Genomic DNA, 26,336 nt, shown 5'->3' with positions numbered 1-26,336 from the left:
CAAGGACTGATGACTTATGCTCTAATGTCTGATTCAGTGTTAAATATGTTTAAATCAATTAAATGTTTAGCAGTAAATGTTTAATTAAAAAATCAATATTGATTGCAACAAATTATTCATGTTTATATTACAAATGGAGTTCACTCTCTCTCCATGTTATCGTTTTTTATAGCATCAGCATTTCAAAGGTATTTTCTTAATGCTTTAGAAATAAAACAGCATACTGATGTTTGACAAGAAAATGAACATGGATTACCCTGACATTTAATGGCATGTACTGTATAAAACTGGGATTGCAACCAATCAGCCATCATGGCCTAAAAAAACGAAACACGCTCTTTAGGAATTCAAAGTATAGTGTACTGTATTTCACTGGGGCAACCTCTAGAATGACTACAGATGAGACATTTTAATGATGAAAACTAGGCATCAGTCTATGAATGAGAGATCATCCTTACAGAGAAAGGGCTCACTTTAATGTGGTCTCTAGTCCTTGTTGTTCAAGTATTCCTGAACGAGCAAGGCACTGGACTTTTGTGCTGGAAACTCAACAAAGCTAACATTGTTTCACCCCGTGATATCATAGGTTTACTGTGAATGTCCTTGTCACATTTGCCCCCTCCCATCTCCCTTTTCCTACACACTGGGCACACTGAAGCCATAACCTGACAAACAAGGCTCCATAGAAAGGATTAATCTGAAAAGCTACAATCGTGCTATTTTATGTAATAATTTATGAATCATGGATGATATCCTACGATTCTATTTGGGACTACAAGTCACCAGTTTGTAAATGCTCGATCGAGGCATATGCCAAAAAGTAATCCATATACTGTAACCCAGGTCTTGTAGCAAAAAGAAATTGACCTGACACGTCTGTGGTTTTGTTCAAAGCAAAACCTTAAATCCCCAGCAAGAAAATGTCAGCAACTGTCAGAATGTGAGGGGTCGCATAGCCTTACACTACACAAGGACAGCTGCTTATCCCAGACTTGTAAGTACTGTCTAATTCAGCTGATAAGATATAGACTTTGTTCTGTATTGAAGTTTCTTTTTTATCAGTAACATACATTCTTCAAGGAATGGGCAATCCTGAAATTCCTCAGTGAACTGTTGAACTACAGTCCGTAAATGGGTTCTAAATGCTTTCATAGCAGACTGATATGATATGATGTTTATACAATATTGTATGATTTACAAAACCTTCTTCTCAGTTGCTTTAGAAAATAAAAAAATATGAATATCAACTCATATTCTTAGAACTTTTTCCTCATTTAATTTCTTTTAAATGTTATAAAATTAATTATTGCATCTGCTACTGTATATTGCATTTAAAGCTTTACTTCTGGATTTGGAAATTACTTTTTCTTGCAAATCTGTTACGTTAATTAAGGCACTGCTATGTGACAATTCGAGTAGTTTAAGTTGTTATTCATTACCTTGTACATAACATAATTTGTAGTTTCGGAACATGAGAACAGTTATTGTACAAATGAGAGGAAGACATGAGGCCCATCTAACCTTTTGACAATTTGCAGCTTATTGATACTGTATAAAGATCTCATCCAGTCGTTTTGTGAAAAAAGTCAGGATATTAGCTTGAAAAACAAGGATGAGTAGTTTGTACCATACTCCCACATACTCTTTTGCATAAACATGCCTACTGTTCTCAGTTTTAAAAGCACTTCCACATAGTTTTCAGTTATGTCATCTGGTTTGTGTTTCTCTGTTTATTATGAAAAAATCCATAAGATTGACTTCATCATTGATGGTTTTGAGTACTTGACTCAGATCCCCTTGTACTGCAATCTGTTGAAGATTAAGAATATTCAGCTCTTTTAGCCTGTTCGTATAAAACATTCCTTACAGTCCTGGAGAGGTTGCTCTTCCTTTAACTGATCTCAGAGCAGCAATACATTTTTTTAAATGTGGTGACCATTGTACACATATACACAATATTGTAGACAATATGCTTAATGAAGCCTCAGTAAACACATTACACAATTTTAAAATAACTATAGATTTGAATTCTATACCATATAACTATAGTGTATATCCTAATATTTTGTTTGCCTTTGTATTGTTTTCCAACATTGTCTAAAAGATGTCACAATGTGTAAACATAAATACCTATTCAATAAGTAACCTCTTTGCCTACTTTATGTCACCTGTAAGGTGTAAGTATGCACAGTCTTGAATTTTATATCCATCTTTTTCAATATTGATTGCTACTTACAAAATTGTACAGTGTTTGCTAATCCTTCTGTTTTGCATTATCTGTAAGCCTGTCCAGTGTAATAATTATACAATATTTTAACCTAACTAAATCATCCATATGATTATAATCTTAACTGTATGAATAGAACTGCTACCTGTTGTTGTCATTTAGTTTATATTGATTAAGAGATCTCATTAGTATTTGTTAGTAAATATTGTTTGAGCTTCCACAAAATGCATGTTGCATTTATCATATTAAAGACAACCAATCTGAGTTTGGGGAACTGAAATCTCATTTGGATAATTCTCAGATTTTTCCCACCTGAACTTTAAGGGTGTATATTTAAAGTTTTACGACTGGAGGTGACATTATTTAATTGGTGTACAGTCTACATAACTTTATTGTAACTTCACTATTTAAAACCAGAAAGTAGGTCTGCAATGGTTAATATACTAATAATATAACTGTAAGTTGTGCTCTTTACACCACATTTCATAGTGGACACAGATTCTTTTTATTATTTATCATTCTACTGTATGTTTTCCTTACACACCTTACCTAAAGAAAATGGTCCCTTTAATTTACAGAAACATGTAAATTAGCATAGAATTAAATATATGGATTTGGGAAAAATTGATTTGTAGGTACATAATAAGTACCTGTACGTACAGTAGATACTACAGACAGTACCTGTAAGTTTAGGTACTTAATAGTTATAGTACGGAATGTAACTTAAAACTACTGTTTAGAATAACATGCATGAACTGTTTCAGAGAATCAGAAAAGTCACAAATAACAGTAGGCCATCAACCTGTCAGTCTCCTTTAAAGTCTCCTTTAATTAAGTGTATGTTCAGAATTTCTAAGTGAAGTCTGTGTGAATTAAACTCTTTTGCGTTAAGAAAAGTCTGAGTCAATCTGAGTCAAGATATTAGATAAATATATTAGCTATATGGAAACATTTTCTAGATTCCATATTATAAGCAGTTCATAAACCTCCTTCTCTCAATACTCAGATGCACATGGCTTAAATTTCCATATGTTGTCAGAGACATTTCTAAGCCAATTGTTCATCCTGAGAGATCTGTATTTTGTAGTACATAGGGTAGACTTTTACCTTTATGGACATGTAGAAAGGAACAGCTGATAATAATTTGATAGGTTAATGTGATGGATTAATACTACATACTGTTTTTTCTGTTAATCTTGCCTTTCAGGGCTTTTCAAAAAGTTTTTTAGGGTCTCTGTGATGCACACTGTATATTCTTTTTTGATATTACCACATTTTTGTCAGGGAAAGTGATGGATGAAGATGACAGTCTAGTGTCTAGCATAGCACTGTGGCTGTCAGTTGCCATTGCTCAATGAGATTAAGGACCTGAGAATGACATGTACTGTATTCTGTTCCACAACTTACTGAGGTGTTAGTTTGTTTTAAAATAGCTTACAGGAAACTACCTCTGAAACAACATGCTGTATATACCTTTGCGATCATGTATTTTATGCAAGTGATATAAGGGGTCATATTGTTGAAGGCAGTATACAGTATAGAAGACTGTCAAAAAGTAATCATGTTTACAAAAATACACTTAAAACAAAGAACTTAATATTAAAATTGACTAATGTTTTCTGAAATGTTACTCTTTCTTGCTACATGTTTTCAATTATTTTCCATAAAGATAGTTTATTGAAATCAAACTGAAAACATTTGATTATGTAGATAAAGACATACCTGTAAATAGAGCTTAACATAATGACATGATTACAAAAACATATTAATAGATTCATTTGGCCGTTTAGAAATAATGCTTTACATTTACACATAACTCTTTTCGAAGGAAAAACTTAATATACTTTAACATATCTTAAAATATACAGCTCCCCCTAGAACTGGGACAGCAAATTCAATCTTATTTTTCATTTACAAATGAGAAATTTATACTTGTGATCGTGACATTACCTCCAACATGCTTCAGAATTTGCTCAGAAGTACAAAGATGGGGCGCTGAGAGTTTTGGAACAAAGTTTACCAGACAGATGAGACCCAGATAAACTTTTATCATAGTGATGGAACTGCAGCTGAGACCATCTCATCTGTGAAACCTGGTGGAGGGTAATGTCATGTTCTGAGCATGTAGGTCACCTCTGGAGCTGACTCACGTTTCATTATTGAAAATGTATCTAATAATGACAACCGCAAAATTAATTCTGACATTTGCAGAAACATTTTGTTTGCTTATGTGGAAGAAAATATTTCTAGCTTTAGTGGATGGAGCTGCACCAGTGCAACCAAAGAGTTAATCAGTAGAGAAAAAATGGAAAGTCTTAAGATGTCCAAGTCAATCTCCAGATTTCAGTCTGCATTTACATTCATCTCACATACTGAAGAAAGTATTGAAGTCAGAACACTCCAAGAATAAGAAGGAACTTGATCTTGTAGCTCCAAAGACTTGGCATCTCATATGATTACACAAACAGTTTGGTGAACTCAATGGGTCACAGACTTGATGCAGCAATTGAAAATAAAAGAGAATATTAACCAAAATACTGACTTTTTATGCTCTGAATGAGTATATGATCAATTGTTTACACAACATTATGGAAAAAATGCATAAATATTGTGCATTGTGCATATAACTGTGCATTATATTTGAATTATTCATATTAACCTCATGATGACAAATATGAATAGTTTGACTATAAAGAAATTTTGACTTTGCTGTCCAAAAACCTTTGGAGGGCAGTCATTTTTAAATTTTTGTACTCAGGAAAAACTGGGACAGTTTTTAAGGTGTAACCATTTAGAATAAGACTGATAAGAATATGAGACCAGGCACAATAGGTAGTGTAGATATTGCATGCATAAAATGCCTGCTTACATTCCATAGTTGCCATCTGTTACAGTACATGCCATTTATAGAAGGAGCCTGTTGATTGTTCTCAGTCAGTTCTAAGTAGAATTGCAAAGAGAGCTTCACACTTGACATTTTAAAATTGGAAGATCAGGAGGGAAAAAGACTGGTAAGCAAGATGTAAAAGACATTGCATGCATTTCAGACAGTCTGATAATACAGTAGATGCAAAACATTACAAATGTCCAAATGTGTGATGGCCTTCCATGCCATCTAATTCAGCATGAAGCATAGCTTAAAACTGGATTCAACTCATGATTCCAGACTGAACTTTCATCGAATGTGAATCTAAAAGGATAATAGATCTTTTTATTCATTACACACTGTGTGTAATGCACCTTCCAAATAATTACCATAACAAAACTGGTAGTTATCAAATTAAATCGACATAGTGCTATTTTTAATTTTTTATCCTGATCTCAAATTACCACTAGTAGTAGAAAACTGACTACAACTTTAAATGTTAGAATTTAGGATATGAGCATGAAGGAATTGAAATTTGAAACCCCCATCTTTACCTAAGGTGGCTCGAGGCATTTGAACACTTGAACACATTAGGACTCACATTGAATGTCACAATGTTGGTGATTTTATTATAGAGGTCTAAGTTTTACAATCTACAGTAAATACTCATCAGCAGCATCCCATACACATCTTTCAAAAACCTTACTTAACCTTTCATTAACACCAGCAGAGAGAGAGGTGGTCTCAGAGTTTGAGAAACTGCAGACTGGCTTCTGCTGTTTTGGTGATGCAGGTGTTTTTTTACAGAAGCACCATCATTGCTGAAGATCTGGGTGAGCTTGGTGAAGAGTGAAAGTGAAGACTTGGGTGAAAGTGAAGTTTGAGAATGGAGTGATTAATGGAGTTAATCAAGTTGAACACTCCTTCAGTGCTTTTCAAGTCTGAAAATTGAGGACAGACCACTTTAAAGGTGAAAAACTAAGATGGCACACTGCCAGAGCTGGAAATATGGTGAACATTATGCAAGCAAGTCTCACAGAATGCTTCTAATGGCAGATTGGCTGTTAACAAATCACCTGAAACACCGGCCTCACATAGTAAAATTAGTGTGTATAAGCATGACTGCCTTCACCCAGATTCTTTTTTAGAAATTACATATGCATGCAAGCAAACGATTTTGAAACTATATTGCTAGATTAAACATTTGGTCATACAGTATATTAAAAGAGGCTAGACCATCTTATGTTTTCACTTCTTACCAGCTTTCACCACACTCCTAATAAACATTTGTTAAAATGGTTCTCCTTATGTGAATAATCACTTGTACTGTACATACTGTATCATATCCCCCAAAACTTCTAATCAAGAAACATTCCAAGAAGTTGGCAAATATGACTGGCAGTATTGCTGCCATGAGTGGTCATTAATGGCTGTGCTTTGACAGCTGTGGAAACAGGTGACTGCTGCCCTTTCTACCTCAGCCAGCAAAAGAGAGAAATTTACAGGACCTCTTGTGCCACCTTTCATCTCTGAGAAGTTTGTAACAGATGGAAGACAGATGCAGCGCTTTCCAGATTTATTCAGACCTCTGAAAACATCATATACAGTATAGGATGTGTGAATTGGATAATGTGTGCTGCTGATAAAAAATTCTAATAACTGTATACTGTAATCATAATAGCAAAGGCACATTTGTCATAAATACTTTAAGTACAGAAAACATGAGAGCCACAGTTCTTTTTCGATAGTTTCTCCTGTCAGAATTGTCCTTCAGATCTTTTGGTTTCCATTTTTGAAGCAGCTTCTACTGTTTGAATCACAAATGATTAATTGTGTCGAAGTCGGGACATTTCAAGAGAATTTAAAGAACACCTGTACATTGTACGTGGATCATTATCATGCTGAAAAGTCCATTTTTGGCCGAGTTAAAGCTTCTTGGTGGGGAGATTGGTAACAAAGAGTTGCTGTACACCCTCATCATGTGACCTCTTTTGAGGTCAGTCACTTCTTGCCCTTACCATCCTACACATAGTCACTTTCTTTGTACTTCTGTATGCGTGTGTACTATTGTAATTAAGTTAATCTATGTACAGTATTAGTTATTTTATGCCAAACATAATGCTGATAAGCATGTCCAGAGATAACAATTTTCATTTCATCTGATCTTATTAAATGGTTTAATTGTCGTTCAGACAATTAGTGAAAGTCAATTTACCTCAGAAGAAACATCTGAAACCCCGTCATTAATGTCATCTTCAAAGATGTCATACAGGTGACGTCAAATGGTAGTTTTTGACACTTTATATCCTGAAGAAGTCTCACAGCATGTGATGGCAAGATTCACTTGGATCCTCTTTTTTACAGGTTATGACCCTATACCAGTAGCCATACATGTAATCATAACAGATACTGCAGAGGAATGAGGTAGAATTACATTTTTGGTGTGTTTCTTTTTTATACCTACAGTACTGTATCCACCACATATGGAGGTCAATGACCATTTGTCTGCAGTGTGTGGAGAGCTATCTGACCTTTGTTTTGTTGGATTCTGTTTAAAAGGATATTTGATGATGCCAATAAGCATGACCCTCATGTTTTCTGGAATTCAGTTAATTATTAATGACAAATAAGACTTTGCTTTGTGCAATCCTATAATGATTACAGTATACTATTTTTAATATTGTATTTAATTGGGCATATGAATAAATCTAAATTTGTATCGAGAAATTACAGTTTAAAATCATTGTATTACACCAAATCAGCCCTACAAAATATAAACATAAAAGTTGTGACAGCTTGCTTCCATCAATATTATTGGGTATTTGATGCGATGTATAAGATCAATAGTCTTGACAGTATCATTGAAAAAATATAGTTACTGTATATTCTCAATAGAAAGACTTCTTTGTGGCATATAAGGATTATTCACTATTCGCTCTACATTAACAGACTGCAGCAGTGTTACTTTTGTGACTTTTTAAAAACGTCTGTTAACTGTAAAGGAAGTTTGTTCCTTTACAGTGGATTTTTTATTATTATTCTGGCAGTACTAGAGACATATTTCAGAATGAAGCTATACTTCACATCAGTAATCAGCATGATAGTATAATGGTAGCAGAAAGCATCTATAAGGAACTTCTGTATCTCTAGATGCAAAGAGATGTTGATGCTACTAAACTAGTTAAATTACATTTAGAAACACACATACAGTACTGAGTGATTTTTGTATTCAAATGGATCTAGCATATACAATCATTGAGACTATTTTAATTGTTTTGCAACTACACAAATGTAAAGAACATTCAAATAATTAAATTGTTATAACTATATTTTACGAAATCCATTGTTTTTTTGCTCGTTACTCATTAGGCAGTTACAGATGGCTTAATGTCTTTCAATAATGAAAGCTATTCAATAAATTCAATCAATGAATTACTGTACACACATTCCTTCATTTTAATTATTGTTTTGGTATTTTGCTGCTCCTTAAAGTGATATATTTCAGTAATGCCTCAAAGTGAGAAAGCTTAGGCAGTACAAAGTATCACTTTCTCAGTAGCTAGAAGCATAACTTATTAACCAGGTCCTTGGCAACCATCTTGGCTCGCTTCACCAGCAATAGACTGGTCAGTACATAAGTCAAAATGAATGCATAAATAAGTTATAGCTTGGTTCTAATGTCACAGGAAATCTAATCTAGTTTGATGTTCAATAAGATGTGTGAAATAATGTTGAGTTAAATCTAAATAGATACAGTATTAGCACATCTGATTAGGCTCCTCCAAAATATTTAGGCTCTAGGCCCATGCCTGGTTTGCCTATGGCTTAACCAATTCCTGCCTTTGGTACCAATTACTGCTGTCAGTTTCTGGATAAGTCTCTCCAAGCTTTGCACCTTTTGATACTTTTTTTCTGTGCCAATTTGTTTCTATAGCTGGTTTCTAGAAAAAAGTAATATGTTTCACTGGAGATCGTGCAACATACTCTATCTATACCACATCTGAATTTCATCTCTTAACACTTTCGACATATAGTCTCTGTGATCACAGATTTGTCAGTAATCACAAGGTCCAAAAATCTTCTGATAATAGTATTGCAGCAGCATGTTTTTTTTTTATTACACTTGGAATTATGTGTTGGGAAATATTTAAAAAATGTTTCTGTAGCCTTGAATTGACATCAACCCTGGTGCTGCTTATATCCACTGATTCAAGCTATTAGGAATGCATGTCAGATGGATTTCCCTAATAAGCAGCAGGTCCTGAGTCTAAAAGCAGCTAAGGACCTCATAAATTGAGTTTCATCTTTAAAAACCTCAAGTGATGAAGGGCCCAGCATCAGTGCCCCAAGAGAAATCCTAGCTGGATTGGGACAAAGCTACAGGTCACCAGTCAATTATTTAATAGATGATCAACCAATAAGGAACCTGCAGGGTGGGGAAGAACACTAAACCTTATAACGTCACTACCAAGCACCTTTAAAGGTACTGCATATCTAATTTTCAGCTTTGCAATTTCAACCCATGCCTGGCAATCTGAAAAAATATTTAGCCATGTACTGTATATAGCCAACCATCAGTGTCTGCGTTTCAACTTTTTTCTTTTCTTCAAGACACCAAGCTGAGAGTGAGTGCATATGTAAACAGGATTCTGCTCAAGACATTCTCTGCCACAGGAAAAATCTTGAGACTCACCTGCCAGTTGTAATTTTGCCTGATCAACTAAATTAATATAGTTGGATTTGTTAACAAGTATCGTCAAATATTCAGCAGTAGCAGCTACATCCTATGGGGACAACAGTTTCTCCACACCTTTGTCTCACTTGTACTTTGTGCATAATCTGTTGGAAAGCCATTTAAGACAATCAAAAACCTTTCCTTTGAAGAGTCATCTTCAGCTCCAAGCTAGGCAGATCTTCTCTTTTTCTTGACACCAAGAGGACTACTATTTTGGCTAAGCCACTGGAAGAATATTTGACACAGCTGCGAATGAACCCAGCTCAGTTCTGTCTACTTGTGGGATTATCAAACTCTCTATCCATCAACCTGGCCAGTGTGTTGTTGGATGAGTAGAAATTCACATGACAAATTTCAAACCTTATCTCGACATTTAATTGTCGTTTAGAATATGAATGTTATATATTAAACCATTATATGAGACTTATTTAAATTATGAAGTTGACCATAACAAGTGTTAATGTCAGTGTATTATTACTGTACCCTCATGATGTTAATATTTTTGTTATCCCTGAGTGAATGAACAGCTACCTGTATTTGTACCAAAGCAGACTGATTCACATGTACTGTATAGTATTAATATTCCTGTCGGTTTACTTTATTTTGCTGTCATAATAATAAAATTGGATATTATATAATTTTAATCTCTGTGCCAACATGGCTTTTTTGTCTAATTGATCCCAAGGAGTCACAAAAGTATTCCCAAGTTCCAACCATCACATCACTACAAAACAAAGTTTCCTACGGCAGTTTCGTTGAGCTGCAGTTCAGGAAATTATAATTGCGCTGTTTTTTTTAAATATATTCTATTGCATATTTTTACTGTATTTTAATATACACATCTCTTTACTTAAGCCAAAGGTACTATATAGTGTGTATATTTTCTGCCAACATAAACAGAAATGAGAGAATGTCATGTTTGCATAATCTTTGACAAATGTTGAGCTAGGCTGAGAACACAATGTACACATGACATTGTTTTTCTGCAATAAATTTAAACATGTTCTAGGTAAAAGAAAAACATCAGTTCAGTGGATTATTTAGGCATTTGTTCATAGCCACCTGGATTCAAAATACCAGAATTAACAATAAGAAAAAAAACAACATTTTTATTAGTATAAAAACACTTTTGTGAGATGATAATATAGAAGATATCAAAGCTGCATATATGCATGATTTAGGCACAATATAACAAATGTGTTTAAAAAATAAGTGACAAAATATTTATTCTTTGCAGAATTATATCATCACCTCTGTTCTTTCTTTTACATTTAAAATCAAAATAGTGGAAAGTGCTGGCAGTGAAACCCCTACAAACATACTAACTACTGAAATTATTGCATACTTTTAATATACAACTTTCTTTCACACAAAAATTAAATGATTAACGTTGGTTGTCTTCACAAAATACATTAGCATGGCTACTTCATAATTTTAACACATTGTGACACTGATTCTGGGAAGTTAAAAAAATTAAAAAATATTCATTTTCAGTTAGGGTTCAAATAATTTGTAGAAATAGAACATTTTTATAACATTCTCAACAAAACACATCAGGTGGTGGAATTAAAGCTAGGTATGGCAAAAGGCAGCTTTAGTTTAAAGTTAAAAGCTCTCAAAACAATCCAAAAAGCATCAAAGGCTAGCAATAAAAATCACTTTACAACAAATATACAACTACAGTTAAGACAGACTTTAATTTTCTTTTGATGATTTTGTAAGGAATTTTTAATTATTATAATTTATAGAGTTGAATTCCTTCCTTGAAGCATTTCTATTTCCATTTTTAATTTCCAAATTTCACCGCACCCCCAACACAGAAAACAGACTCATTCTCTTTACTGAAAATGAAGGCAGATTTGAAAATCCTCTATACTGTATGTGGAAATTGAGTCTTTTGTTTATCAGAGAAAGATATACTAAATTAAATTAAACAGTCATATAATAATAATAATAAAAACTTTATTTTATGTAGCGCCTTTAAAGGTGGCTTCTCAAAGTGCTTAATATATATATTAATAAATTGATATACCTGTAGTTAATAAAACATTGACACACCCACAGTACAGTGCGACCAGTAACATGAGGCATAATTACATACTTAATAGAGATCAATCGTTAATCAATAATTGGCTTCACAAAATTCCACTTTTAAAATGGCTAGTATTTTACAAGACTGGGATCTTTGCAGCATTTATTAATGTTTTTAATCCAAATTATTATAAAGACATTCTTTCTTAATATGCTCATCTTGTTAGTTGAAAAGCATGTTTGAGTGTCCCATACACAACACACTGTACACCTAAGAAGTAGACAATATGCACAACACTCGAATAACTCGAAAGAAATGTAAAACCCTAAAATCACGTGCTTCATTTGGTACAGTACTTCAATGTCATCTGGAATTTCAAAATGGCAGACGTATCCAGCAGTGAAACTAAAAATCCCCTCTTCCTTCGTTCCATCTAAATACACATTGAGTTTTAAAAAATCGCTGCGTCAACAATTTCACTGAGGCATTTTTTATCTTCCTTGTCACAGCACAGGGAATTAAACAGTCAAGGTTAGAATAGTATTGCCTTTACCAGTAGAGAAAGGTATTAACCAATTACTAACCACCCCCCCACCCTTCCACCCCCCCAATAAGTGCTCTCCCTCCTGCAGGTTTTGCTGAGAGATGCAGACTGCTGGCAAGCATTCTGTGTTGTGCTGTATTTGAAGGAAGGAGGATCTTTCTGAGGGGAAAAGGCATCATCAGATCTTTAAGGGAATAGCAAGTGAAAGCGTCCATCATGGGCACACCTCTACGGAGGAAACCCCCTGCATTAGAGTAAGTATCAATGTATTTTTTTAATGTATTGCCTGTATTACTATTATTGTTACCATGGTGATGCTAGCAGATGCAGCGTATTGAGCTGTTGCTCTTGTCATTGCTTCTACAGAGACCGGAATCACTGCTAAATATTTTAGCCCTTTGATAATTGACTTCTGCCTACATATACACTGACTCTTTTTTATTATTCATAAAAAGAATTCCATTACTATAGACTGAGTGCCGGTTAAGAGTCAGGTCTTCCTAAACGCCTTTTTCAACAGCCTGTGATGATGCAGCAGGGTCAGCATCAGACAGTCTCATACTTACATGCACAAAGCTGTTTTGACAGTAGGAGAGGAATATGCTCTATTGTTTTTTTAGGGTGTTGTCTTCATAATCTGCATTAAGAGGAAAAAACAGGCATTTTTATGAAGAAAACTAGTATCTCTTAACGCATCTGCACACACATGCCCTTTCTCATGCTGCTGTGTGTCTGAAAAATACATATGATAATAACTATTGGTTCTCATCTGGTTTCCCTTTTGTACCACTACTGTATGCATACAAGCTGTTTTAATGAAGACATTGTCACATTTTTCTTTATTGCCTAAGCTTGGCATACAGTACATTTATACAGTAGAAGATATTGCATGGTTCATGTAACAGAGCTCTGGGTAGCGTTCCTCATACCCTCCAGAGGACTGACATTTGTCATGGGATAACATGTCATAGTGTCTTAACAGCCAGCTGGGTCTTTCTAAGAACTAATATAACATTACTGGGTTAGTATTATAGTATTATACTGTTTAAGAAATATAATGAACTGAAATAACTGGAAAATAAAGGATTACTGGTACAGAATATTAAACAAGTCAAACAGTAGAAATAAGATTATCTGTCTCAAGAATACTTAGAGAATTCTGTTAACATATTATATCTTGAAATACAGTATTCTGTGGGGCATGAAAAATCCATCAAATATACTTGTTACTGCATTTCCAAAGAAATAAACAGTAATATCCCCCAATTACTGGTGAAAATAATTTCATTTACAGTAGTTAATGCTCAAACAGTCATGTTACCAAATGGTAACATGGGAATTGCACTTTTGCATATTTAAAGCACACCATATTGGGTACAATAGTTAACAAATGTGCAGACGTGAAGATGGGCAAGGCAATACTTATGTATTACTGCTTTTGTGACACAAAAGGAAGGGAAAAGAGTCACTAACCGTGGCACAACCCTAATACTATAACTGCTCAAGTAAAATAGGAGAAACAACTAGGAGGCTAAGGTCAGGGTCACCAGCATATTGGTGTGCATTGGTCGACTATCACATCTACAGTCAAGATACATACTGTATAGACAGGTTAAACTCATGACTAACAACTGTCAGAGCCAATTGTTATAACCCATTTGTGTGATCAGTATAGTATATGCAAATGAGGCATCTCCATCCTAAATATCTAAAGCAGATATCTCTCTGCAACAGGACTGTATACATTTAACAGCATATGAGTACATGTTAACTTGTTGAGGTAGTCCAAAGTGTATTTTACTCAAAGGTGTTGTGATGCTCTAATCTTAATGATGCCATTACGATTAGTGAGCAAAATTATTGAAAAAATGATGTAGCTCAAAAAATCAAATTTGTTGATTTCATATTTCAAAAGACAGCAATTAAGTTATAAGCAATAGAGTTTTCTGTAAAAAAGCTTTTGAACCCTCACCTCCAAACACATGCATCCACACTTACTTTCCTCCATATTTGCTGATATTCTTCATATGGTCCACAGCATTACTTATTCAATATGTAAAAGAGTACACGACAGATTTTCAACTCAGATAGTATTTCTTTTTAATTCTACAATACCATTACCTCTATTAGGAAAATTGTTTTTTGAGATTATAGAATGTTTCTGTACTGAAATGTAAATAACTGATACATTTTCTAAAATGCTGTTAATGATTTTGCTGCAGGTGGGAGGCAAAGGTTCAGTAATATGGTAACTTACGTCCTTATGTTCCAGTATGAGAGAGGGCTTGAGAAAAGGCATGTCTCCTAGAAACATTTCCAGTTCAGTTCACAGGACTATTAATTTATAGTTTCCTTTTTCAAAGAAACAGATGTTTTCAGTTGCATTAGGGAAGTAACCCATCAGTAGCGGTCTTTTGGCACAAGTTATAAGGAAACTTGCTGAGTCCAAAGCAAAACATTCTCATTCGGTTAAGAAACATACTGTACTTAACATGCAAATTTCATATTTTTTATAACATATCATTAAGTTTTATACTTTAAAACAAGAAAACATTAATGCAAAGAGCAACTTATGAATCTTTTAAAACACAACTACTTTCTCTCAGGCTAGGAATGTACTGTATGACATAACCCAGCAATTCAGCAACCCGATTTGCAGAATTCAAGGTGTCTTCATTGCTCATGCAACGTTTATGCAACATTTCACTTTAACACTGAGGTGAGACCTCATTGTAAAAACAATGTAATGGTCCCGTAGTCTTTGAACACAAGATAACACCACCACATTAGAAAAAACCGTAGTTCATGAGAGAGCAACAACATTTATAATAAGGTTCACTTGTTTTCTTTGCTAATACACAAAGCTAAGACAAGGAGTCAAACAGCCCACAGTTTAAAGTGTGTGTACAGTACGTAGCTTTACCTTACAGATCTCCATTGCAGTGCGCAACCATTCTTCAATGTATTGGTATTTCTAAAAGAGGGGTACAAAACAGAAAGAAAATACCTGTTCTAATTGATTGCTGAAGCAATACAAAGCCATTAAAAAAGCAAGTGAAAGCCATGAAATAATTAACATAAGCCTGACAGTTAGGCATTTGAGTCAAAGCTAGGAAATTCAGGACAGCTTGTAAGATGTTTCATAGCAGAAAATACTGAAAGGCAATTTACCTTCATGTTTAAACTCTAATATCTGTAATTGTATCTTTTTTAAAAATAAAAAAATGTTTGAACTCTCTATATACTGGGGTGTTTTACTGTATATGGAACACAAAAACTAAACAGTGAGACAAATAATATATTTTTTTATTTATTGATAATGTCACTTCGGCTCAGATTTTACTTTTTGTGCATGTGAGGCCATGCTGCCAGAAACTTATAATCTGATTTGAAGCACATTAATCTTGAATTATGACAGTATCCTGTTTCTCAATCCATTCATGTAACAAATCACACATATACCCATGTAGAGTTATCTGTAGAGTTAACTGTAGAGATATCTGCTGGAATATACCAATCCCATATCAATACTTTATCATCTGTGTTGTCTTGGATGCGTCCCTATCTGACCATTATTTAAAAAACAGACATATTTTTGCTAATGGGTGTAATTTTGAAGACTTCTATAGTATGTCTAAATTTTATTCCAGATGTTCCAATCACAACTCATAATATATATACTGTATATACACAATATAACATGAGCAAACGCCACAATCCACAACTTCTTATTATGTGGTTAAAGATTTAGCTGAGGAATATTTTTCTTGGTCCGTATTGGTTCAAAATCCCCTATACTTGGAATGATGATAGAATACTCTAATGCTGAAAAAGCCTTTGGTGCAATTATATGTTTTGTTTATACAGAAGCATACAGTTAAAATCAGCAAAGGATAAATTGACAAGTTTAGAAAGAGTCTTGTGTGATTATGGTCTCAATAATTATAAATTTCCTACAAATACATTTTATAAATACATATACTACTATGTTTGTATTCATGTCTTAAAGAAAGTCATAATGTAAGTTATCAGACATCCTACAGCTTACATCAATCAGGACACTTGAGGAACAGAAACAATTTTTAGTACATATTTTGATTGCAATGCTTTTTAATTAAAAAAACATTTTAGCTTTAATTTAATGAATATGTTTGAGCAACAAATATGTACAGAAAAAACTATTGTTACGAAGCGTTTTTCAGGACCCTATGCAGACAGCACAATCCGGAAGGGAGTGAACAGACACGGGGAGGAGACGAGGAACTGGGCTGGTAGACGAACAGGGGGGCGTGACGAAGGTGCGCAGGTGCTCGAGGGGGCGTGGTCCAGGCAAACAGTCCAAGGGGAGTCCTAAGGGAAATCCAGAGCAGGCAAAAGTCCAGAGCCTGGTGATCTAATCCCAGACAGACATGACAAAGTTAAAAACCGGAGAGAGAAAAAAGGGGTGATGGGACCAGGCGCTCCAGGTCCCGGACTCGTGTGGTTCAGGACACCGACAGGAGGCCTATGCCCTCGAGCCGCAGACATAGGGCGACTCGGTGGTAGGCGGGCCTCCAGGCATCCGTGTTCCAGTGCAGAGCCCGGAACAGAGTGAGCATCTGGCTTTTAAGGTGGGCTGGAACAGGGAGCAGGTGCACAAAATCAACTTAAATGTGAAAGAGCCGGAGCGCCCTTAAGGGGGAGGGATTACAATCATGACAACTATAAAGGCAAAAGAATGATTGTTTTCTAAATTGGGAAAGGCTGGAAATCTGGAAGACTTTTCATGATTTCGCACTCTAAATATAGGGATGTTCAAATTATTTTCAACGCTGTAATTAAAAGTAGAGAAAATAATAGGGTTAGGGTTACCTAGAGTAACCCTACCTAGAGTTAGGGTTTGAATGAAAAGAAGCTTGTCAATTTCTTTAAATGGGCAAAATTAAACAAGTTTCAATGTCTTTATGGACACAACTGGAAAATATTGAAAAGGTGTTCTGAATAGGAGTGCATATTCTAATACCTATTATCACAACTCAGAAGAAGTAAAAAAAAATGAGAAAGTAACTCAAAGGTTTCTATTAAAACATTAATACTTAGACTAGAAACACATTCACGTTACTTATAAACATCTGGTTTCACCCAGAAACCCAGAAAAGGGCAAAAAATAAAAATGTGAAAAAAACTCAAATTTCCATTAAAACAAGGATTCTACTTGAACAAAAAACACATTCACGTTATTTATAAAAGTCTGGTTTCAGTAATTCTCTAACCCTAACCCTTAGCAGGTAGCTTTGAAAATGAAAATGGCTGTGGGTGGATGTGGGAACTGGGGATAAGAAGACTGCCCAGCTGAGGTAGTGAGTACTATGAAATGATTGGTGGGCCTAAAAAGGTTTCCAGTTTAAGGGTCGTGCTGTGAAATATTGTGGTTATATTGTCATTATTTTGTCAGAAATAGAGAGTTCCTTGAAAGAATAATCTGTCTAGCTAGCTTTTTGCATCTGATATTCCCAAACTGCTTGTACAGTTTGTAAAACAGTACTGTAATTCTACTTGCTTTTCTTATATATTCTTCCACACATGGCTTTCATTTGTCACTTCACTTTATCACAGACTCAGAAGCATGAAAACCAGACCACACATGATAAATTGCTGGCACAAATGCTGTTCAAACAGCTCCACGTTTGGCCTCCTTTTATATTCAGAAGAGGAAAAATAAACAAAATTTGTAATGAAGTTTGGATTTTTCTAAATGTATCAATATCATCTGTTAGTGTAGAAAAGCTACTTAAATGTTTGAAAAATAAATTGGTGCACACAAAGAGCTTTCAGTCACATCAAGTAATACTTGACCTCTGTTTTATGTCACATACCTTCATATGTTAGAGGGTACTGCTTTACAGCTTATCTTGTTTATTTAGCATATTCTGAAAGGCATTAAACTAAAACTGTCTGTAATTGTCTATATCAAGAAGTTTTTAATTGAAAGGCTGCAGTTGTAAAAATATACACAAAAGCATCTAGGCAGACACATTTTTGGAACTATGCCTTAACTATTATACAACTATTTTCTAAAAATTGTGCTGAAAAGATTAGTCATCTCCAGTACGTATTATAAATTCTGGTCTTATTTTTATTTCTGAAAATCACTTTTAACATTCAACTTCTAACTGCTCTATGAGAGGAGATGTATATATACTGTATATACAGTACATACACTGCAGGACAGCAAAAGTAGTTTAAGATTAAGATTACTCCCAAACTCAATATGCATAATGATAGTTTTTGCCATTTATGGTTTACTCCTAGACTGCTTGTTTAAGATTTAGTTGCATGGGAAGCCATTTTTTTTCGATAGAAACAGTATAAAGTGTTATAATACTACTTCTACATTAAAAAGAAAAGATTGCTAGTAAATTTAAATCAACTGTCAGCAATTTCACACACATATATGTTTTCTAACACAGGGGCAGGGTGTGAAATAATGACAGTGGTTTTTCTAACAACTGCATAGAAGGTCAAGAAAAAAAAGCTATCATTGTACACTTACACTACAGTTATGAGAAAGTCCATGCTGTTTCATTTTCTTATTTTACTGTATATTCCAACCTGCTCAGAAGCAGATTTATGAATTCATATATGAACATTTTATTAATTTTGCCAAACAACAGAAAAAAACTGAGCTCACACAAAGAAAAATGGGTGAAATATAGATTATTCTGAATAAATAAAAAAAAAACTGACCACACAGTCTTTGTTTTTTTTTTTTTGCAATAATCCTAATTTGACCAGATTAAATGTGAGTTTCATGGTTTTGCCTAGTTTTCTATGGTTGAGATTTGCACTTCAGAGGTTAATCTCTTTTATCTAAAACCACAGTGTCAGTCATATGTTTAGGGGTTTCTTCCTAGACTGTTGGTCATCATATCTGTATTTTAAGAATCATATTTTAAGAATCCTGAATCAAATTTTAAGAAGTGACCAGAATATGATTACTAGTTATAGATCATCTGTTTCTATAGCCTAAATCTTTATGTCAAATTATAATTCAGGTTAAGGACCTTTCTAACGTAAACTGCAATTTAGACTGTTTTTTGCCTTTTGTAGCAGGAGTTGTCTTGAACAATGTCAGTACAGGTTTCCTTGAAATAAACAGAAGGTTTGTATTGTTAGGAGCTTTGAGAAATGAATATGATCCTGAAAACAAAAAGGAATTTGCACCGGCAGTCAAAAAATAGAAAGGTATGCAGCACAAGCACATAATGACCTTAATGTTTTACTTTAAAAGGTAAAAAGACTTTTTCCAGTTTATTTATTTGCTTTTGGATTTCCAACTCCCTTTGCCTGTTTCACATCTGGAATTTGTTACTGAGTAGTGCTAGTTTAACGATGAGCTCATTCTGCAAGAGCAACAATGTTGCTTTTGTCTGTCATTTCAAGTAATGACGTATGGCTCATTAATTTGACAGAAACGAGAGGGAAAAACTGTTTTTCTTCAGATCTCCAGACTGCACTGCTGCACTACTGTTAGGATTGTTTAAGGGGGAACACGATCTTTGTTTTGTTTCATGTGTTAAAACTTTTTTTTTCTTTTTGGCTGGACCTCATTGGTCAATTGCTCAAGAATTACAGAAAAAGTTATCCCACAAGTCGTGGAGCTTGGAGCACAATACTGTAACAGTTTCTATAAACAAATTAACCAAATGCATTGGAAATATTATTTTACAGAAAATAAAATAACATTGAAAGCTATTTTCATATGTTTGTCGTGGTGTTACTGTATCTAAAGAGATGAAGGAAATGGTGAAATAAAAATTGCACACATTGATTTGGAAGCAATTTTTGGACAGTGAATGACAGGCTTCTTCATGCAAATTATTTACTGCATTGATAGAGACCTGCAGTGGCTGCTAACTCAAGACTTTGTAAGGGATTCTAGGAAACAGATGAATGATTTTTTTATTGAAGTTATTGCAGTTTTATTTGGAAATACATTTTTGGCTTGTTACAGAGGAATTGTGGTTAATTCACAGCACTAAGTCGTGGGGTTCACTTACTGGGGTGTTAGCTTAATCAAAGAGACACATGTTTAATAACGTACTTTTGTTTATTAGCAATACCAGTAACAACCACAGGGCAAAGATTTATTAATTTAGATCTTTGCAAGATGTAATACCAGACAACAGGTATGATATACTGTAATCCTAGGTTAGTTTATTAGCTTGACACATCCTAAGGTGCTAACAAATTAATAGAAACCTCAAATGAAAAATAGATGTTGAAATAGAAGTAAGTTGTTTAAGCAGCATCTCAACACTGGGGTCACTGTCTCCTACATTCTATCCTTGTTGCACTTAGATTCCTTCCAATGGATATACGTGAGCTGCCAGGCATTTCCCCTCTCTGAGCTGATGTCAGCCAATAAGACAATTTATGCCCAGGCCAAACAGTACAATTTCCATATCTAAATCTTCCATCATATTTTACTGTTTTAATACACTGTATCATTCCAGCCACAGTAAGTTCAAGGATTTTAGAATTCGTGCAATAAAATAGTATTTGTTTCCCCCATAAATACATCAAACTAAAACCAGAACTTCAGTTTACTTTATTTATCTCAGTGTGGTTTTATGATAAAATAGAAAAAAAAAACACAATATTTGTGTTGTTCCATTTTTTTTTTCATTTAGCCAGATTTGCAAGGAAATACAATGTTGACTTATAAATTGTTGGACTCCTGACTGCCTATAACTCAAAAAGGACACTGCATTCATTGATAGAGTTCACTGGCATGTTCTGGTCTGAGTAACAGAGGTTCTTAGAAAGTCCTTTTGCATAACTGGCCAAGAAAATACAAATGCAATAATGGGGAATTTCCATTTTTTTAGCAAAAGCAAGGCCTCATACTGGCAAAACGACAACATAGGAAAAGAAATCCCCCGCTGAGAAGGAAAGTACTAAAATCTCTGCTTTGCAAAATATTAAGACTATGGCTTTTAAGACTTCAGCTAGCCAGTAAGCCCTGCCCCAGTGCACAAATATAAATAAAGCCCGACTTGAAGCTAGCTTACAAGGAATTTCCTGAAGAGCAGGGATCAGTAACTCCAGTCCTTGATAGATGCAAGGGCATCTGGCTTTCATTCCTCAAATTTCAATTACCTAACTGAGCTATTTTCGTTTTAGCCTTGAACAGCTACTTATTGAAAAACACCTGAAAACTGGTATAGCTGAAAAAGTCATCTCTCAAGAAGTGGAGAAGCCCATATCTTCATTTATGAAGTTCAGTCAAACTCTATGAAAGACAGAGTAAAGGTGCCATTAGAATAGAGTGCTTTAATGGGGTAACTGGCCTGGCTCTGTAGATCAACAAACCGTCCATAAGAGGAGAGGTCTTGGACCACTAACAAGGGATGAGGCAGGTGGCATCTGTAAGGTTGAACAAGGGGTAGGGGGGAGTGAAAATGGAAAATAAAACATATTAATGAAGCATAGGGAAGGAAAATGGTTTCATGTCAGCAACAGTGATATACTCTAATTAGGACTGTGCCACAAGGGGGTCTTAAATAAGTGATAACTAACTAATAATGGATATTTTTAAATTCTTCTTAATGCAGTGGCCATTTATGCTTCACTGCATGACATCATTTGCACTGGTGTTAGCTTTTTTTTTTTTTACAGAAAGCACAATTTTCTTATTTTCATTTGGAAGACATTTTGAAACTTTAATAATGAAAATATTTTCCTGGCATGACACTCAGAGATCCATACCTTTTCTAATTTCTGCCGTCATTACAGGTTCATTGTTTCCAGATGCCTGCTTCTTAACGTTCTTAACTCTCAGTTCCAATTCATGCTAGAAATGAAAATGGAAAATCAAGAAATGCAACAACAGCCAAGACGGAATTATTTTTAAGAGGGGCAAATGAATAGGGGCAACGAGCAGCTGTCAGTTTTTATGCAGTCTGATGAAATCAGGATTTATTGGTGATTTTTAGAAATCTCAGGCCGGTTTATTATTTATATATACAAACTATAGATACGTTATTAAAATATATTAAATAATAATCAGCACCTTAATCTGCAAAATCTATTTCCTTTCACAAAATCTTATGTAAATGTGTGTGTATTTAGTTTTACTGATTCACACTATGTTTTACAATTTATCATCAGAGAAAGACCACATCCTCACATTTAAGGTTGCCACTCTTTTTACTTGTGCAGTTGTTTCATATTGCGCATTTTATCCCATTTGGAAAGTTTGGAAAACATCTTATCCAAAAATCAAAACCCCTAGTTACAATTTCTAAACTGACCTCTCTTTTATTTTTAAATATGGAGAGATACAGTAGCAATATTTAATCTGTGCTTTATTGACCTTTGAAGGCAAGATTCTGTTACAAAACAATTTTCCAAAACAATCAGGTTATCTGGACAACTACATACAAACTGTGTTCATAGCAAAAATGTAGAAAATGTGTTAATGTTAAGCTTTTGGAACTCAAGCAAAAGTCAAGATTCATATAGTAATCTCAGTCAAAAAGGTGACTCATGACTTATTTTAGAGGTCACCTGATGTACAGTATTACTACTTTATTACTGAAGTCAGTTAAGTGTTTGTAAATGACTAATGTATGCTTAAGATGTTTTTGCTCTTGATAATTCACAGGTTCTCTGTGCCACAACAGTATATTGCAATAAGAGAATTAACAAAGATTTTGATGATTCGTTCGTTTGTTTCGGTTTTCTCTTTGATAGTCATAAAGAGTTACAAATGCTGTTATAACATGTTGACCTCTAAGATGGTATAAAGATTATAACTTTAATAAAGGTATTAAAGTTAAATAAAGCTTGATTCATTCATTTGAAGCCTGTAATTCTAGTAAGCTTTCCAAAAGTACATTAAAGCAATGAAACAAATATAATAATCTTGTATTAAGAATTATTTATTGAAATCATTGTAATTAACTAAAATAAAACTCAGTCATGGAGTACAAATGAACCCCTAGAACACAATGATGTCAATAAAACAATACAATTATTTGTCAGCAATTGTGTTTTTAACAGTTCAAGCTTTTCATTAATGCTTAAAGTTTATCTCTACCTAGGTATTCGTACTTTAAATGTGTCTAATTACAATGTTCTCTGCAGTTTCTGAAGAGCAACTTGATGACTCTGCTAGCACATACTGTAGTACTTAAAGAGCTTAAAAGAGACATTAGGATAAAGTGGAAGGATAAAGCCTTTTTTACTACCAGACATAAGTGAAAACGTTGTTTTTTGATATTCTTATAGATTTTACATAATTAAAGGATAGGAGAGAATTTGTCTTGTCAGTTTTCAAATCATTGGCAAAATCTTTATCCTCAAATTAGAATGATTTACTGTTGATAGATATTGTTTCTACACACAGAAATGCAAATTACACTGCCTTTCATAGTACTGTATATTGAGTAGTTTGTTTTTTATTGATTGAACACTATGCCCAATAGTGCATATATCATATTTAGTTTAGTTTATATCAGCATATAAGTAGATGAATTTTAATTGCTTTTAGGGAATGCGTACTATATATGACTTTAAGAACAGTAGACTTGAAAAACATTTAATTTACTTTACTGTTCAAATGCACAGTGGTATGCACAGTTAAGTTCTTATATGCAGTACATAATTTTAAATTCCCATGAACAGGCATTATGCAAAGTACACTGTATTGTAAGTAAGTTTGAATTTGGAGTAATGTGCAGTATGTTCATAGTTTTATGCTGTGTAAACTAACTGCAATTGCTTAATGAATATGAAATGATTAGCAATACTTTTAGGTTCTGAAATGCACAGTATCACTTTGTATTTTTAAGTCAAAATTAGAATGAAAATTAGAAAAGAATAATAAATTGTTTATATTTAATATTATATAATGTTTATACTTCTGTAAAGTGATCTAAGCAAAAGTACAAATAAGAGCAAGTTTTTGAAAACTCACTCAAATTTTTTTGAAAGTTGTTGGTTGCATTTTCTCCCTGCTTTATTCGATCAATTTATCACGTAAAAGTCAGGCTTAATCATCATGTCGTTAGTTACTTTATTATATTGTGAAAATAATAGCTTGACAGTTGAATATAGAAAATAGAAGTCATAGTAGAAAGTAATAATAGCCATATGTTTCCTAATCTTGAAACTAAAACTTTGTATACTTAAGCTCCAAGAATGCTGCTCACCTTTATGGTAGGCTGTAACTCACATTTCTAAATGTATATTTCACTTTATACTTGTTACGATGCGTAGGTCAGGACCCTATGCAGACGGTAAAATCCGGAAGAGACTGGAGAAGGGCAACAGGGAAACCGACAGGATCAGGATAGGATAACTGATAGGGGGGCGTGACAGCAGTGTTCAAGTGCTCGGGTGGGCGTGGCGCAGGCGAACAAGTCCAAAACTATCCAGAAAGGGAAACCAGGAAGCAGTCCAAAAGTCCATAGCCGGGAGATCCAGCTGAAACAAAAACTAGACAAGGATAAAAACCGTAACGGGATCCGGTGCAGGGAGAGGGAATAAAAATGGGATGACGGGGTCAGGACGCTGTTAGGAAGCCTATGCCCTCAAGCTGCCTCTTCCAATGCAGAGCCGGGAGTAGCAAGAGTTCCCGCCTTAAATAAGGAGGGGCAGGATCAGGGGCAGGTGCACATAATCAACTAAAATGTGAAAGCGCCCTTAAGAGGAGGGATTACGATCGTGACAATACTTAAACAACACAACACAACAACAACTATTTGGCATAAAGGTACAGTAGTCTGAGGATCTCATGCGCTCATTTCTATGCAGTGCTGAAACTGTTATCTCCGCTACACATTCTTGTCTCTATTCTGATTTGGGCATCTTCCAGACTGTAGTCTTATGTTTTTGCTTTGCCAATAATACTTTAAAGCTTTTTCCTCTAAAAGCAAGTTTGACCAGCTACCACTGAAAATATTTTTGTCCCCAATGCTTTTTGAATAAAAAACTGTACACATATGCAATTAAAACCTCCACCTCTTCCTGAGCATTTATACAGAAATAGAAATCAGACATGTGAGTGTGCAGGTGGTACTGTATATGAGTCAAATTGTAATCATTATACATTATATATCATAGTGAAATATACTGGGTTAGTTCATGATTCTTAGGAACAGCTGTATTTTTAACCAACTGAAAAATGAGCTGATATGTCCAGCATCTCTTTGGAAAAACAAGTAATATACTTCTAGTAGATATTGTTTAATATAATTTAATAATATATCCCGCCTTGCGACTGTTGCTTACCAGGATAGGTTCCTGCTTCCTCAAAACCCTGTACTGGATAAAGTGGTTAGAAAATGGATGGATAGTTGGAATGCAGTCACTAGTGCCAGTCCTGGACAGACATACTGGGACATGCTCCAGAATAGTTTTGTTTCCTCTGAAACACACACAGGCTAGTGTATTGTTGTTAGCTGTAAACATCAGGCACACCAAATGTCATCTGGCACTATGCATTAAAAAAACTGTTACAAAGCTCACACAAAGCCTTATTCATAAAACATAAGAACTCATTCAAATGACATTAATCAGTACCCACATGTCTTCACCTGAGGTTCCTACCCCTTGCAGGTTTTCACTGGACCTGTATGTAACATAGTTTTACACCTGGAAGAAGAACATAAAACCAACGCATGGTCCTGGGTCCTCCCAGTCCGACCCTGGCACCATTTTCCTGCTACTCCTGATGTGTCTTGGAGTTCTGCCCTGTGACGCAAGTACAATGTTACATAGGCAAAGTGCTGAAACGGACAAAACTGCAACAAAGAAAAAGAATACAATTATATGGTTTATTATCTACATGTATATAAAAAGTGACAGTTGGTGTGACAATTTTGTTTGTACAGATTGGTATGTGATGTCTTTCATTTTGCATGCTGTAGAGAAGAAAATCACACA

The 26,336-nt window shown here is 34.5% G+C and overlaps 1 long non-coding RNA gene across 1 annotated transcript; it reads left to right on the top strand.

The window, feature by feature from the left end:
* Window positions 1-873: 873 nt before the first annotated feature.
* Window positions 874-26,071, top strand: LOC148837436 (uncharacterized). The gene is made up of 3 exons (XR_016090793.1): window positions 874-994; window positions 12,493-12,658; window positions 26,010-26,071. It is a non-coding gene; the product is annotated as an uncharacterized LOC148837436 (long non-coding RNA).
* The last annotated feature ends 265 nt before the right edge of the window (window positions 26,072-26,336 follow it).

The sequence above is a fragment of the Atractosteus spatula genome, chromosome 3 (assembly GCF_055471065.1).
Source record: "Atractosteus spatula isolate fAtrSpa1 chromosome 3, fAtrSpa1.hap1, whole genome shotgun sequence".
Classification (NCBI taxonomy): domain Eukaryota; kingdom Metazoa; phylum Chordata; class Actinopteri; order Semionotiformes; family Lepisosteidae; genus Atractosteus; species Atractosteus spatula.
The sequence above is the reverse complement of the archived record's forward strand: the minus strand, read 5'-3'. Positions and strand labels throughout refer to the sequence as shown.